Here is a 14,278-nt window from a genome sequence, read left to right as displayed (position 1 = left end):
AAGCACTCTGCAAACATCAGTCCTGGAAAGAAAAAAAAAGGCATCCTTCAAGGCAGGGTTATAGGCACTTCTGGGAGTTGTAAACCCATGCAGGCTCCAGAAATATGTGCCTTCCAAGGGCTGGAAAATTCTGAATTAACAACAAATAATCAGCGAGTGTGACAAAGAGTTAAAGTACACAGACTTTACTTTCACAAAGTTTATGATGTAGTAAAGAGGTTTAAGATGCAGACCTGAGATTGCAAACTGATGGCCAGCAGGCTAAATCGGGACCATGGATTTGTTTTGCTTGGCATGTACAGGGTTGGCCTCCTGAGTGTCTAGGAAAGAGAGTGAAAAAGAGAGAAAGAATGAAAGGAGTTGTTAAACATAAAAAACATTAAAATCCAGATTTCCAGCTGTTTCTGAAAAAGTCAGAACATCTGCCAACAGGGTCCTGATTCCTGCAACTCCCCGTGGTGACAGTTGACTGGCGTGAACCGCAGCTGCCCCTTTTGATCAGAGCGGGCGCCCTCTGGTTCCCCAGCGGGGCCCCCGCGCTGCCTGACCAGGCCCCTGTCCGCGCTTCACATGGCTACCCTGCGGCTGATTTTGGCAACATTTCCTTTGTCTCTTCGCAGCGGAAACAAACAGCTGAAGGAGCCTGGAGCCAAATAGCGGCTGTCCACCTTGCGTGTCAGGTGAGACGACCCCGGCTCAGGCGGCGGAGGTGGCAGTAAGCACGGTGACAAAAGGTCAGATTGGGGATATATTTGGAAGGCAGAGTTAGTAGGGTTTTGTGATGGATTGGATTAAGATACGAGAGGGTTAAAAATGACTCCAATTTTTTAAAAACTTAGATTATTTTTAAAAGAAGCCTATAGTGGAATTTTGGAAAATTGGTATTGAACTTTAAAAGTAAAAATAATTATTTAAAAGTTTTTCTTCATTAGTAATCTCCAAATTGGGTCCCCATAGGTGGTAGGCTATCATATTCTGGGACGTGCTGACAGTGTTGGGGAATTGGAGGGGAAAAGTGTTGAGAAGGGTCCCAGGCGCTAAGTTTGACTGGTCGCAGGAGATGGGATGCGATGCCAGCCGCGGTGGCCGCGGCCGTGGCCCCCCGCCAGGGGCGGGTCCCCGCAGGACCTCCCTCCGCCCCAGGAGGTGGGGGGCTGTGTCTTGAGCTGCTGGGGTGAGCTCCCGATGGATACTTGGGGGAGCTCGAAGGCGGGCGCTCGGTGCGCTGCCAGGTGCCCGCAAGGGGGGCGTGGGCGCGGCTCCGGGACCGCGGACGGCAGGGCGCTCGGCGGCGCCCGTGAGAAGCCGCAAGAAGCTCGGAGCTCCCTCTGAGGCGCCGCTCTCCAGAGGCTGCTCATCCCTGAGATTTATACGAGTTAATAAAAGTAGCAGAGTTGCATCCGATGATGTCTTTATTTGCACTTTATATTTCACTGGGGAAATCTCCAATTGTCCATGTCGAGGACAATTACTTTATTTTATTATAAAGTGGGTTAATTTGGTCAGTGGAGACGGACAGTGGCCATGGTGGGGGTGGGAGCTAGCCGGCTCGCACTTCTTTTTCTAATCCTCACCAGAGGATACGTTTGTATGTTTACTGATTAGAGAGAGAAGGGCGGGGGAAGGGAGAGAAACGTCGGTTTCCTAGAGAAGACGTCGTAGGGTGGGCTCCCCGAAGCGCCTCCGCCGGGGATCGAACCGACACCGAGGCACGTGCCCCGCCTGGGAATCAAGCCGCAGCCCGTCGGGCGCACGGGGCCGACGCGCCGACGAACTGGGCCGCGCGGGCGGGGGCGACTCTCGTCCGGGGCCTGGCCGCTGCGGCGCGGAGCCGCGCTGACTGGGGAGCAGGCAGCGCCGGCGCTCGGCCAAGCGCGCCGCTTCCTTCAGCCGCCCGGGCGGGCGGCCCTGCCCACGCTCCCGCAGCGGTCACTCGGCCGCTTGCGCGCATGCGCTGACCTCAGCGCAGGGGGGAGGGGGGAAGAAGGGGGTGCCCTCGGCTCCTTCCCTCCCTCATCCGGGTCCTGGGCGAGCGGGCGCCGTGCGCGTGTCCCGCGGCCGAGCTGCTAATAAAGTTGCACTGAGGGGAAGCGCAGCGACGGCGCCGGGAGAGCGCGCCCGGACCGCCGCAGAGTGAGTGTGGGGCCGCGGGGCGCGAGCGGGAGCGGGGCTGCGGGCTGTGCCGGGACGCGGCTCGCCCTCCAGCCCTAGAGGCCGGACTCGGGCCGAGGCGGGGGCGTTCGGCCGCGGACGGAGCGGAAACCACCCGGGCCTGCGGGGCGGGAGGTAGGCCGAGCCCGCGCCTGCTGGGGTCCGGGCGGGCGGGGATGGGGCGGCCCGTCTGCCCGCGGAGGCCTCGCCTGCGGCCGGGGCGTCTTGAGGCGGAGCGGAGGCGGGTCCTAGTCCTGCGCCGCGGCTGGCGCCGGGACTGTGGAGGGAGGCGTTCGGGACGCCCCGGAGGGGTCCCGGGCCCCGCTTCTGTCCCGAGGATCGGTTTGTTCTTCCTCATCTGAGCACCACCCTGGTACGGTCGCCGTGCTCGGCGGAGCAGCCTGGTCAGCTCCACTGCAGGCTGTCCAATGGCTTGATGAATCCGTGCCGCCGTCGCTTTGTGTTTCAAAGATAAGGATCCACGCTTATCGGTGGGAATTACACTCTGGGCGGTTGTGACCTGCTACTGCACTCAGCTGGGTGTTAGACCTGATTTCTGCCACTTGCCATGCCAGTTTTCACCGCTGCAAAGGTTTCTTCTACTTCATGTGAAACTTGTGCATAGCTACGCGGAGAGTGCCAAGCACTGTGCCCGGGCCCTTCACCTCGATATCAGTCCTCAAGATTCATATTCCGGTTTCTCCTCCTTCCCCTCCCCTTTTCCTCTCTTCCCTTTTCAGCTGCTGTTATTACGTGGAGTTTGGATACTAAGCTTTGAAAACTCCCATGTGGCGCCCGTCTTAAGTTGGAGCATGCTCAGTAACCAAAACATTTTGGTTGCAAAAAGAACTGGGACGAGGATAGTCGAGTATTTGGACCTTTGCCCGCTTCCTAACAAAATGTTCCAATTCTGGTTTTGATGGCATTGGAGAGTGGAGCTGTAGGCCAGCCTGGAGGTGAGGAATGCCTGAACACCCTGGGCCAGATCTCTATCTTGATTGTAGAGACATTGTTTCCTGACCAGCTGGAGGTCTAGAGAGAGGGAAAAAAAAGCTTTCCTGGTCGCTTGTGCCTTGAAATGGGTGTGGTGCTAAGTATATCTTGTTTACCTTATCTTTCTATGGAAAAAGTTTTGTCTGGTTGAGTTTGTCACATCATGCCTGTTGCCTAGCACTACCAAAAGTGTTCTTATCTAGCAACAAAGGCTGGATAGGTGGAGGTTGTGGCTTGGCCTCATACAAGTTGAGAGGAAAGGGTACTTGAGTTGCTGTTTTTTAAAATTCTTTTTTTTAAAATGTTTTTTAAACTAGAGTACAGTACTTGAGTTTCTTTAGAGTACCCAAACTGCCCAGAGTTAATTAGTTCTTAATGTTAATTTGAAAGCCGAAAAGTTGAAAACCTTAGTCCTAGTAGGTATAGTAACATCCAAGTAGCTTAAAATTTCTGCTTGATACCAGAAAACAGTAGCTATACACAATGCAATAGTTTCACATTTATTGGCCCACATAGTGTTATGAAATTAGTGGGTTCCAAATTAAGTAAGGAATTATTTTTAGATTTGAACAAATTATTATATTTTATTTTTTTTACTCCTTTGCTAACTCTTTTTCTTCTAAGGTGAACCCAGAGATTTACAGGAATACAAAACAACTCATAAGAGACAAGTTAACATGTAACCTTCAAAGAAGTCGTACATATTTTGTTTGTTTTTAATTTAATTTTTGTTTATGATTGTTCACATGATTGTCTATAGCATCCTCCTTTCCTTCCCCCTCTTCATTGCTGCTCCCTCAATGTGCTTTTCCTTTTCACACAGCTGCTGTTATTGGCGTAAACTAGACTGGTTTATCTTTGATACAAAAATCCATTCGTTATTTATGTTTCTGTTTCTTTCAGATCATAGTGGAAATAGGCTGTAAAAGTTAGATGAACCTTCTTAACTGACTTTCCTCTTAGATTTTAAATGCATCCATATGCTATGATCTGGTTAAAAGGAGGAAGAGAGCCGAGAGCTGGAAAAGAAAAGAATAAAATAATTTTTGTAGAATCTGTGTAGTTTTGGTGGTATTATCTACTTGTCTGGTTCACTGTGGTAGGCGCCACAGAAATGGGTAGATTGATACGTGCGGCATTTCTTTTCCCTCTGGCAAAGTCAGCTATTAATTTCAGTGGGAGACAGTGGCAGAATGTTGTTACTAATGAGGTTTGAATCAGATTGTTGTTTACTGTTGGTTATGTAACATGTTGCTGGGAGTATTATTAAAAGTTGCCTTCTGTTGCAAGGTAGAGGCAAGTAAATTCTCCTTACCCTCTTCACTGGGTTTTAATTCTTGGCTGAACCTGAAGGCACATTAGACTATAACCATAATTATACCTGGGCAGCCTGTCTGTTTCCTGTTTTCATCATGAACCCAAACATTATGATTTGCAGTGATGATCTTTTTTGTCCTTTGGGTTAACAGAGGCAATATGTTTTCTCTCTCTACTGAAAACAGATTTGTAACTTGGTAAAATCAAAGATAGTGGCTTCTTAGTCTTTTGAAGACCAGGCAGTAAAATACCAGTTTTTCATTTTGTAGTAACTTAAATTGAAATACTATTTTAAAAAAAATCTATTTCACACAAATTGCTTGATTGTGTTTTATGTAAATTTTAATGTTACCAATGGTTGTAGAGTCTTTGAATTGAGAAAGCCGTTTTTGTTTATGACTTATCAGTGTTTATTATTACCAGATGTATATGTTGGTTTAGGCAGTGAGCCACACATTTGGGTGAATTTCAGAGCTGACTTGAGTACACTATAGGATATAGCTGCCTTTATTCCCCTAGTTTATCAGTCTTCCTTATTCTCTTTACTTCTAGAGTCCCCCCCCCCCCCCCCAAGCACAAAGAAGCAGTCAAATAGTTTATTTCTTCAAATGTTACAGGCATCTTACATCCTATGGGTTTGCTAGTCTACTCATAAGGTCAGAGATATGGGAGATTTCTTTTTATGAAGGACAGCAGCAGCCTGAGCAATGATTGTTATCTTCACCAGCCTGAGTATTATGGAGAAAAGAGTATCTTGGAGGTTAGGATTTAAGAAGGCTGCACAGAAATGGGGTACTTTCCCACCAAGGAAGATGGTGCATGACCCCAGGAAGCCTATTCATGTCTTTCCACTTTCAAAGTTAATAGGATAGTAGTTGTTGAAAATTTTAGTGCTAGATTATCCAGTTCATTGCCATTTTCTAAAACTCTGAGTCTGAGAGGTATGTTTACTAGTTGGAGGATTAAGATGGAAAATTTTTGAAGAACTGCTAAAAACTTTGTTAGGACCAACTTAATTCCCAGTCTCACAGGCCACCTTCATATTCTCACAGCTTTTATCATTTTACAACTTTGAAAAAATGGGGTAGTTTCAGAATTATTACGGGTTTTTTTGGTAAATAATCAGCTAGTTCTGGGCTCTTTAGTTTTGATATATTTTTGCCTTCGTCAGCTAGGTGGGAAGATTTTTGGCCCCATTCTGGTAGGGAGGTGGTTTCAGAAAGAATTTATTTTTTATTGAATTTATTGGGGTAACTGGTTAATAAAATTATATAGGTTTCAGGTGTACAGTTTATAATATATCATCTGTGTATTGTATTGTGTGTTTTACCACCCCAAGTCTAGTCTCCTTCCATCACCATTTATCCCCTCTTTACTCTCTCCTACCTCCCCCCACCCTCCTTCCCTCCAGTAATCTCCATACAGTTGTCAATGAGGTTTTTCGGGGGGGGGGGGGATTTTTTGGTCCTTTTTTGCCTAATCCAGGGTCTTTTTTGCTATTGGGGTTTTTTTGGGGGATTCCATTGCAATTTTTGGAATCTTTGTTCTTGTTCTGTGAAATTTGCCATTGATGTCTTGATAGGAATTGCGTTGAATCTATAGATTGCTTTGGGTAGTATGGATATGTTGTCAATTTGTGTAGTATGGACATTTTATCAATCCTTCCTGTCCATGAACATGGTATATGCTTCCACTTGTTTTTATCTTCTTCAGTTTCTCCCATCAGTATCTTATAGTTTTCCGAGTACAGGTCTTTTACATCCTGGTTTAAATGTATTCCTATTTTTTGTTTTGTTTTGTTTTGTCTTTTTTTTTTTTATATACAATTATAAATGGGATTATTTTCTTAGTTTCCCTTTTTGATAGTTCATTATTGATATGTAGAAATGCAACTAATTTCTGGGTATTTATTGTGTATCCTATTGCTTTACTGAATTCATTTATCACATCTAGCAGTTTTTTGCTGGAATCTAAAGATCTCTATATACAATATCATGTCATCTGCAAATAATGACAATTTTTCTTCCTTTCCAATTTGGATGCCTTGTATTTCTTTTCCTTGTCTGATGGCTGTGGCTAGGGCTTCCTGTACTAGGTTGAATAAGAGTGGTGGAAGCGGACATCCCTGCCTTCTTGCCCGTTGAATATGATGTTGGCTGTGGGTTTACCTTTATTACGTTGAGGTATGATCCCTCTATTCCCACTTTGCTGAGAGTTTTTATCATAAATGGTGCTGGATTTTATCAAATGCTTTTTGTGCATCTATTGATATGATCGTGTGATTTTTGTCCTTCATTTTCTGTATGTGATGTATCACATTCAGTTGATTTGCAGATATTGTACCAACTTTGCATCCCAGGAATAAATTTCTCTTTATCATGTGGCATGATCTTTTTAATATATCACTGGATCTGGTTTGTTAATATTTTGTTAAGGATTTTAGCATCTATGTGTCAGGGATATTGGCCTATAATTTTCTCTCTTTGTAGTGTCTTTATCTTTATCTGGTTTTGAAATTAGGATAATGCTGGCCTCGTAAAATGAGCTTGGGAATCTTTCCTCCTCTTGAATTTTTTGGACTAGTTTGAGAAGGATAGGTGCTAGTTCTTTGAATGTTTGGTAAAATTCACCTGTGAAGCCTCTGTTCTAGGACTTTTGTTTTTGGGAGTTTGTTTGTTTTTTATTACTACTTCAATTTCATTACTTGTAACCGGTTTGTTCAGATTTTCTGATTCTTCCTGATTCAGTTTTGGAAGATTGTATGTTTCTAGGAATTTATCCATTTCTTCCAGATTGTCGAATTTGTGGGCTTATAGTTCATATTTTCTTACAATCATTTGTATTTCTTTGGTGTCAGTTGTTACTTCTCTTTAATTTTTTATTTTACTTATTTGGGTCCTCTCTTTTTTTCTTGATGAGTCTGGTTTAAATGTTTGTCACTCTTACGTATCTTTTCAAAGAACCAGCTCTTGGTTTCATTGATCTTTGTTTTTTTGTTTGTTTGTTTTTTAAGACTATTTTGTTTATTTCTGCTGTGATCTTAAAGAATTTTTTTATTAGACAGTTCTGTGTGTGTACTGCTATAATTGTAATTCACTTTTGGAAGCTAGTTGTTAAAGTACGTTTTGAAAAACAAGTTTTTTCTTGAATTCTTTGGTACACCAGTCTCTGCCTATAATGTATATATAATTTAGAGACTGGTATATTCTATAGAAATTTGGAAATGGGTTGACGTGTTGTTAGATTTTAATTCAATTTTTTCTTTTGATTTCCATATAGTTATTTTGTTATTACTGGAAATAATAATGAGAAAAAAACTGGTGCCACCTTCCCACCTTTCTCTGAGCATAGCAACTGAAGTCCTGGGAAGTCTCACACTTTTCAGACTTAACTATGACCTCAGAATATGGCTGGTGCTTTCAAGGCAAGTTTTGTTTTGTTCAATTTTGTTTTCATGATGTGTTAGGATCTGCCTAGCATCTATCTGGTAGGTTGTATAACCTGAGATCTAGTTATTCTGGTTTGTGTGTTCTCAGGAAATGGGGGCACTGCAGAAATATTTCAAAGCTAGCCTTTCATTTTCTTTCCCCTTATGCACATCCTTCTGCTCACTTAAGTGAGTGCCTGCTTAATTCACTGGCCAGTCCCACTCTTTGGAGTTGAAAGTGTAAATTAGATGAATGCTGCCTAGAGTTGAAAAGGTACCCAGAGCCAGATTTGCTGCCTTTTCTTTTAAGCAGGTAACTTGAAATCTGGGGTGCACATGAAGTATCTGGGGAACATCTTCATAAAACACTGGAATATATCTTGTGTACACAGGTTAGCATTTTGTACTCCAGAGACATGTAATGTAATGATTTGGTATCTGCCCTTGAAGATTTTATAATTTAAAGGAAAGCACTATAAAAATTGACCAGCTCTATGTCTGTTCCTGTGCCTACAGGCCTATACAAGTATATTCAAATACATCTGGTTGTAATGTAGGGAATCTTGCAGGCTCTGTGGGGGTGAGTGATACATCTAGATCAGGCTCTGCTTAATTAGAGGACTTAGAGGAGCAGGTGAAGTTTAGAGAGTGATTAAAAACTGGGAAACAAAAGTCTGGATGTGGGAGATAAAAAAGTATAGACTTGTGTGGGCACAAAGAGAGGCTAGGCAAGAAGATTATGCTGTGAAAAGTGTCGGACCATGAGTTCTGTTCCTGAATGGCTTTGATTGGTTCTCACCCACTATGAAAACTTTCGATGTCTTTGGAAATTGGGAGTCACTACTGGGAAAAGTGGTGATTTAAGTGTTTCTCTACGAAAATGTTTTTGATGTTCATGTGATTATATCCCCTCTTCTTTATAAATGTTCTCATAAAGAATAAGATTTCTGAATCTAGGAGAGCTTGTGGGTAAATTTGCTCTTGGTGTCCTTATCTTCCCTGCCTGCAGCATGATTGTGGCTTACATATGTTGTCATAATTGTAGACCTGGGTCTAGGATTGGTTTAACTGTGGTGGGGGGGGCAGGGGGTGTCTTCCTTTGCTGATACTTGGTGACTACTATTGATATTAGAACAACAAGGGTAAGATATTTTTAAAGTTTTACCACCATCAATCACAAAAATTACTATTGGATTTAGTATATAGGCAAGTGACTTTCTTCTATTGCAGGTGATACTAAAGACCTTGGTTCTCAAACCTGCTGCATAACCTGGGACTCTTGTTAAAATGGATATAGGACCCACTTTCAAACCTAATGAATCTGAATTTTGTTGTAATGAAGAATTTGTTTTTTTAAACCTCATTCGGTAATTCTTTTGTACAGGTTTGGCTGAGATGATGGTGGGTTGTGACCCATATGGGCATTTATTTTCATGAGTTGATGTGCTCAGGAGATTTTGTTTTGGCTAAAAGTGTTAGGCGAGGTTTTTGGATTGGTTTGTTTGCCTTTTATTTTGTACTGAAACAATTAGAGAGATGTTGGAGCAAAAAGTTAAGTAGCTGTTGCTATGAATTTACCTTTGAAGTTTGGGCATGAGCAGTATGTGTCTCTGTGTCTGTCTGTCTGTGGGAGAGTGTTGAGGGTGGTTTGTGTGTGCTTATGGGAGTTGGCCAGGAGGTCCTACTCAAGTATAAATTGCGCACCGTGTGCTGATTGGGTCCTTTTGGAGATAGAAGGAAAGTGCATTTTCATTAGTTAGTTTATACATCATTAGGTAGTACCCAGACTTCTCCAAAACCAGCACTGAGGAATGTGGAAGAAGCTATGAGGAATGGAGAAAGAGGAGGCAAGAAATGAGGAGAGTCAAAGGAATGGGAACAAAAGAGTAGGGGAGAGCCACAGATACTGGCAGGAGGTGACGAGATCATCAGCAAGGACTTCGGGAGAGGAGAAAATAAAAGCTGCAATTTTTTTCAGATCATAACATCTCTGAGTTGAGTGTTTTTATCTTATTCAGTTCTCAGAACTGATATTCACTATGTAAAATTGGAAAAAATTGAGATTTAGGTGTGTTAGATCCGGAATTTGAACCCAAGTTTATTAGAATGCAAATCTGGTGTTTATATGTTGCAATACACATGTTAATGTCCCTGTTATAGATTAGCCTTATCGTGTATTTCCAGCCAGTTCTCTTGTTCTACCACCTATGCTCCAGCAAACTAAATTGTAGTATTTCCCCATCCTGGTAGATAAAAACTCTGTTTTTCTGTTTTTACTCGCAATAGCTTTTATGTCTAAGCTGTAACTACCTCATGTCGCTTATCTCCCTTTACTGCCTTCCTCAAAGGGCCATCCCCTGAATTTCTTTTAGCACCCTGTATTGTAGATAGGTATGGGCACACCTTAGTTGTTTATTAATTTGTAATTCTTTAAAGTTAAGATCTGGACCTGAATTATCTTTTAATCCTTATAGCCTCTATCTTAGTGGTTTGACATTTTTTAAAAAAGATTTTTTTAATTGATTTTGTTTGTTTTTTTTAGAGAGAGAGAGAGAGGGAGAAACGTAGATCTGAGTGAAACATCAATCTGCTACCTCCTGCATGCCCCCCACCGGGGATTGATCCCAAAACCCAGTCATGTTCCCTAACTGGGAATCACACCAGCAACCTTTTGGTACATGGATAACCCCCAACCAACTGAACCACATCAGCCAGGGCATGGTTTGCCATTTTTAGGTACACTCAGTAAATATGTTTTGTATAAATAAGACTATTAGTCCGAGATTAATTTTGGTACTGGTTATATATACGTATATTTGTACAAATATACATGTTGATGGTATATTTGTTAATAAAACTGCCTCAGTCGACCCTGAAAGCATTGTAGAAAGGGAGTATAGAGGACCAAATTTAATTGCCCAACATTCTGTAACCTCTAAAGACTGAAGTTACAGAGTATAGCCTTTTGAGGATTTTCTCTATTTCTAGGATAAGTTGAGAGATAGTAGAAAAGTAGTATGTACACAATCGACTGATTAAATTGAGTATGGGTGTTCTCAGTGTTCCTAAATTAATTTTATTTAGTGGAAGAAAGGCAAAAGGGGCATGAAAATTTGAACCAACTTTTCAATAAGAGATTCAAAATTAAACCCTTTGGTTACTAGAAAACCTAATATTACTTTTATTGTCAAAGGTGTTGCAAGTTTACTTGGGGATCCTATTGCATATGCTAATATATGCAAATAAGAAAAAGCATAGTATCTTACCCTATTTTTTTGTATACATAATCAGAAATTCTTTCATAACCAAGGACTTTTGTGAGGATAGTGAAATCTATTACTGTATCCTAAGTACTTTTATTTCAACTTGTGTACCAAGGTTTTATTTTGAACATGACATATTCTACAGAAAAGATTACAGGAGAGAATTGATCTATCATATGGATACTATACAATGGTTTTAATCCCAATATAACAATTTCATTTTGAAACCTAAATGTTAAAATATTAAGAAAGTAGATGAGTGAAATATGGTTGGGGCATTAAAAGCATATATATGGCAGTTTCTTGTTGTATTAAATGGGAAATGCGGAATACCAAGTAATATCATAGCATACCCTCAATCATGGCCAGAGGAGAAGAAGAATATATATATATCCTATACATATATATATGTATATATGGAATATATATATATATGCAGAGAAAAAATATAAGGAAGTAAGTATACCAAATGTTAATGAACTGATTAAGCATATTTTATAATTAGAAATTTTATACTGAGAAAAAAACATTTAAAATAAAGTAGTGCATTGTCTCATCATTTCTGAGATAATTATGTTCTAGTGATAAGTGTGACAAAAATGTCCTAATGATAACTGGAGCTTTGAAACTCCAAAAGAAAAGGCTACCATAATAAATGTAAATTTTTATACAATAATAGTTAAACATTAGATAATCTTTTTTTTTAATCCTCACCCCAGGACATTTTCTCCATGATTTCTAGAGAGAGTGGGAGGGAGGGGGAGAGAGAGAGAGAGAGAGAGAGAGAGAGAGAGAGAGAGAGAGAGAGATGTGAGATGTGAGAGAGAGAAAGAGAGAGAGAAAAAGAGAGACATCAATGTGAGGTATCTGGCGAGGGCCAGATAGTCTTTTCGTACCTACTGACTGACTTAGCTAAACTGAAAGAAAAGTGGGCTAAAGTAGATAAAGTTGATGAGAATATGTTAAGTGGTATGAAAAAAATCAACTTGAAAATGAGCACATTGAACTGGATTATTCTTGGTCTCTGAAACCATATAATCTTATTTTATGATAATATATAATTATTTGAATGTTTTGGAGAATTCAGAGATATGAAGAACAATAGAGAAGCTCTTTAAGGGAAGAAAATTCCTTGGCAGGAGGATCTCTTTTTAGGTGGCAGTGTGTATAGTGGTTCGGAGTGTAGATTCTGGAGCTGGGCTGCCAGGGTTTCAATTCCTGGCTTTATTTCTTCCTATTTATGTAAATCAGCAAATTATTTAATTTCCTTTTGCCTGTTTTCTCATCTGTAAAATGAAAATAATGGAATTTACCTCATGGCTGTTTTGAGATTTTAATGATTTTTGGACTATAATAAGGTCCTTAACAGTGCTTGGAATAGTGAGTATTCAATTAATATTAGTGGTATCCTCATCTTCCTTCCCTCCTCCCCCTCCCCCTCTCCTCCCCCCCCCCCTCCTCAAAGGAATTATTGTTTCTTTAGCAATTGATTTTGTAGAAAGGAAACTTGAAATTATTGAAATAGCTATATTCTTTTAAGAAAGTCGTGTCCAAAAGTCTGCCTATCTAAGTAACTTTACAAAATTATTCATGCACTTTTGTTTATTCAGTCAGTAACAGTGCATCTTATTCTGCATGCTTTTTATAGTGTGTTTCTAACACAGCACAGTAACAGGTTCATAATGATAACTAAGTCATCAGGAAAAGCTCATGTTACATTTAGGTCTTGTGAACTAATGATAACTGGTTTAAGAAAAAGCCCATTTAAAATGAAACCACTTAACATGCAGAGTAGTGTTTCATACTAAATTGTGACTAAAAGATCTGATTGGGACTTTACCTTGAAAAATTAAAATTTTGGAAAAACATTAGGTTATAATTGTAAATATGCATTCTTATAATGAACAAAGACTGAATCAAGTGTGAATGGATAGGCTTAATTTTTCTCACAAAAATAAGTTAGTAGCATGATATAGCATCCTTCATGTTTGACATTTGTGGTACTAACATTAAGAGGATTTTTTTTTTCTTTTGCAAAAATATCCGTAATAAATATATATTGCTTTTGCCAAGAACTTTTGTTAATCCGTTGATAAGTCAAGTTATTCTTTCTCTACAAACAATAGGCTTGCTTACTGATTACTACAAAAGTAATTGCAAACCCACTATAGGAGTACCATCCATCTGGGCCATACTACATCACTTCCATGGGTGTTGGAGGCAAAGAGAACCGCAAATCTGATGCTAATGCTGTGCCATGAGTAATAAAGTCGTTTGTCTCTGACCCTGGAGTCTCATGTCTTTTGTCAATATCTGTGAAACAGTAACTAACTTATTTGCTTGTAGAGCAGTAGGGTAAAATTAAATCTCAGGCCCTACATTGTTTGCCATCATTTTAATAAACTTTGTGAAATGTTAGTTTTTGCAAATTTGCAGTTTCACTCATGGTTTATGATGAGGGATGCTAGTGAATGGGAACTAATTTTATAGGTCGCCAATTCACTAGTAAATTGCTAAAAGATTTTTTTATATTGAAGTATATCTTATAATAAAGTATATAAATCTTATGTGTATAACTTAATGAACTTTTACATATACATACATTTATGTTGTCACCCAAGTCAAGATATAGAAAATTTTTAGCTCCCCAGAAGAGTTTCTCTTGTCCCATCTTAGTAACGTTACTACCTCTAATGACATAGGTTTTTCCTCTTTTTGAATGTCATATAGATGGAATGATATGTTTAATCTTTTGTATCTGACTTCTTCAGTATTATATCTATGAGATTCATCATGTCTTTAGGAATGGAATTGCTTGGTTATAGGAATCTATGTTTAGTATTAGTAAATATTGTCAAAGAATTTTTCCAAAGTAGTTGGGGTAATTTATATTCTTACTAAATTAAGAGTTCCAAATCTATATCGTCATAAACGCTTTTTTATTTTTTTAAAATCTAGCAATTCTGGTAGACGTGGAGTGATATTTTACTGTTTTCCTTTTAAAAATTTCTCTGATGACTAATGATGTTGAGCCCATTTTACCATCTGATGTACCCGATCAGGTCCTTTGCTTAGTCACTAGTGAATTTTTGTGATGAATTTTGTTTCCTTTTTTAACTTTGTAAGT

At 40.2% G+C, this 14,278-nt stretch overlaps 1 protein-coding gene across 6 annotated transcripts in view; it reads left to right on the top strand.

Moving 5' to 3' along the window:
- Positions 1-562: 562 nt before the first annotated feature.
- The window catches only part of SMAD5 (SMAD family member 5), a 45,806-nt gene continuing 32,090 nt past the window's right edge, over positions 563-14,278 (top strand). The window contains exons 1-3 of one of the 6 annotated variants that reach the window (XM_081134083.1): positions 2,021-2,133; positions 2,892-3,107; positions 7,741-7,885. The gene's annotated coding sequence lies outside the window, so the exon portion shown is untranslated. Of the gene's footprint in view, positions 681-1,962; positions 2,287-2,891; positions 3,108-7,740; positions 7,886-14,278 lie in introns of those variants that run through there. The other 5 variants (XM_081134084.1, XM_081134085.1, XM_081134086.1 and 2 more) reach the window with 5 other exon arrangements.

The sequence above is a fragment of the Miniopterus schreibersii genome, assembly GCF_964146895.1.
Source record: "Miniopterus schreibersii genome assembly, chromosome: 4".
NCBI lineage: Eukaryota > Metazoa > Chordata > Mammalia > Chiroptera > Miniopteridae > Miniopterus > Miniopterus schreibersii.
This window is presented reverse-complemented; position numbering and strand designations above follow the sequence as displayed.